Source organism: Alligator sinensis, unplaced genomic scaffold (genome assembly GCF_000455745.1).
Source record: "Alligator sinensis unplaced genomic scaffold, ASM45574v1 scaffold891_1, whole genome shotgun sequence".
NCBI classification, from domain to species: domain Eukaryota; kingdom Metazoa; phylum Chordata; order Crocodylia; family Alligatoridae; genus Alligator; species Alligator sinensis.
Genome location: NW_005843019.1, coordinates 99,743 through 102,937, shown reverse-complemented (window position 1 = coordinate 102,937; position 3,195 = coordinate 99,743).

Genomic DNA, 3,195 nt, shown 5'->3' with positions numbered 1-3,195 from the left:
CCTGCTCTGCCCCCTCTCTCTGAAGCCCTCACCACCCTCCCTGCCTCTCCTCACCCGCTCTATATGATGTTAGATTAGGTTATGTTATATGATATTATATTATTTCATATTATGTTGTAGTGCCACGGACTGTCTTTTATTATATATTAGTTGATGGTTATTTATGTGCCTCTGTGCTTCTTGAGATAGATGTAGCCATTTGTGGTAGCCTGCCCATAAAATACAACTGCGCTGACATCCATCTGGGACAGCTGCGTACAAAGCACCAGTTGTTCCCACTGCTCCCTCTGTGTTGGGCTGCACAGTGCACGGGAAATAAATTGGGAATGAGAAGACCAGGGGCACAGCCTGTGCACGGTCGTGCAGGGGAGGACATTGTGCCCTGCTTTCCCCAGTGGGTGCTACCCTGGGGTGATCTGATCTCAGTTCCTGCCCGGATTCAGGAGACCCAGGCACCTGAGCAGCAGGGAACCCATGCCACCAGCCCGTGAGCTATGCCGTGGATTCAGGGGTGCAACCACACAACTGCACCCCCTGGAAGACCCGGAAGTGTCTGCAGCAGCGAGAGAGGCCAGGACCCTCTGCTTTCCCTGCAGCACCCACCCTACTCTTGTCTGTCTCCCTGGATCCCTCTTCATAGTTTCATAGTTGGTAGGTTCGGAAGGGACCTGAGCAGATCATCAAGTCTGACCCCCTGCCATGGGCAGGAAAGAAAGCTGGGGTCAAACGACCCTGGCAACGTGTCTATCTAACCTCCTTTTGAAGACCCCAGGGTAGGAGCCAGCACCACTTCCCTTGGAAGTTGGTTCCAGATCCTAGCCGCCCTGACTGTGAAGTAGCACCTCCTGATGTCTAGTCTGACCCTACTCTCCATCAACTTATAGCTGCTATTCCTTGTTACTCCCAGTAGTGCTCGAGGGAACAGGGACTCTCCCATTGTTTGAAGGTTGCCAAAATGTGGAATACGCTTCCAAGGGAGGTGGTGCTGTCCCCTTCCTCGGAGGTATTTAAGAGGAGATTGGACAGGCACCTGGCAGGGATCACCTGACCCCAGCACTTTCCTGTCCAGGGCAGGGGTCGGACTTGATGGTCTGATAGGTCCCTTTTCACCTTAAAATCTATGAAACCTATGAAGAAAAGTCTGCCTGGCTGCAGGTATTTGTGCCAACAGGGTTTTAGGGAGAGATCCCAGAGCAAAACATCAGTGATGCAAATAACCTGTAATGGGCAGTAGCAGCAGCCCTTGTCATGGGGAAAGCAATGAAGATGCAAATAACAAAAGGCATAAAGAAATGTTGGGTGCAAAGGGTGTGGGGGCTGTTGGACTCTGCACTATTAGACTGCCCCCGGACCGGCCCAGCCAGACCCCGGACTGTCTGGTCAACAGGGCAGGGAGCAAGACTCACTTGGGATGTACCTAGTGCACTTCTAGGCATGGGAGCGTGCGCTGCCTGCTGAGTAAACCTACGGGAGTGGAGGGCAAGCTCCTGTCTCTTGAGCTTTCTTTCTCCCAATACCCCTGGCTCCCCAGTCCACTGTGTTGGGGTAACCCCACTGCTTCAGCGGTGGCAGGTTTGCGTGTTATGTCCGGTGTGGTATCAGGAGTGAGCGTAGTGTTGGCTAAGAGGCCAGACAGTGGATGTGCCTGGGATGGTTTGGCCAGGGCTGGTCCTGCCTCAGGCAGGGTTGGATGTGAGCTCTGGAGGTCCCTCCCTGCCCCCTGCACACACACACACACGTGCATGCCAACCCCTCCATGTGCACATGGACACACTCGCCGCACTCCTCCAGGATGTCGCATCGGTAAAGTACGGTGTCCACACTTCTGATTTCTCTCTTTGTGTACCTGCCCACAGCCGCCATCCTCAAGCCCGTGATTTCCAGCCAGTAGCTATGGTGAGGGAGCCTCGCTCTCCCTCGGTACCTCCGGTCTGGCAGAGGTGTGGGGCAGCACTTCATGCCGAGTGCCAGCAGCATCTCATTTGCTGGCGCATGGCGGAGAGCGCTGGGTGGGGACCACATGCTGTGTCTGAACTGGGGGCAGCGCGGCGAGGGAGAAGGACCGACAAGCCGAATCCCATCTCCCCTCACGCCACGACTTACCAGCGGATTAGGACTCACACCAGACAGCACAAAATCAAGGCAGCCTCACGCGCACGATGAGACGAGTTGCCTGGTGCCTCTTCCCAAGCAATGGGGATGCCAGGATTTCCCTGGGGTCCAGTCCTTCCCCTGTGCAGATGGAGCCTGAATGCCGCCGGTCTCAGCCCTCCCTGCCCTGAGTGACACCCGTGTATCGTGGGCGCTGCGCACGTTGTGCTCGTGCCATGGCTGTGGGCAAGGGCTGCGAGGCAGGTGTGCTGCGTGGCTCCCTGCGGTAAAGCCTGTGGCCCCAGGGCAGTTGTACACATGGGAAGGCCTGCTCTGTGGACAGGGTGGGGGGTGTTTGCCTTGCCCAGCAACACTGGCACAGCCCCAGTGCACATGTGCGCAGACTGGGATAAAGGCCTGGAACCATTTTCTCACACACAAACCCCATGGGTACAGAGCCACATGATCTGCAAACACCCGAAGGTACCGGCTTGGGGTTTGGGCTTGGTCTGCTTTGTTCTCACTGGATTGTTAAATAACTCACCACGTTGCTCCGTGTCTGTGTTGGAGAGGGGGAAAGGGCCAGATCCGCTCAGTGCAGGCCCCAACCGTGGAGGATCAGCCCATCCCAGGGGAAGTTTTGCCTCGGGGCTCCCCAAAAAGCTGCGTCTGGTCCCTGATGCACCACCTAATTGCGCCCTGCCCGCAATGCCAACAGGCTGGAGACGTGGGGGGCATTCAAATGCAGGCATCTTCTCAGACCCCTCTTCTGCCCCACCCCGCCCCCAACACAGCTACAGATTTTTTTCCCAAGGATTTCTTATTCCCAAACACTCAACCACAAACGCAACCATGGAGCTTCTGGACCGTGACTGTCGGGGTGCCCCGGGTTTCAGAGTTAATCCAGCCAAGGGTGGACAAGGCGAGGCAGTTCCTATTCCCGCTGGGGTGTAGAAAGTCAGCTCTGGTCTGACAACAGTAACGCTGATACATAGCAGGAACAGCAATCATTGTTACAGCTTGTTCCCACATGAAGGTTTCCGACCGGCCGAGAGAACAGCCCGGTCCTCCTGCTTTCAGGCCTGGGCCCTAAATCTCTGCAGC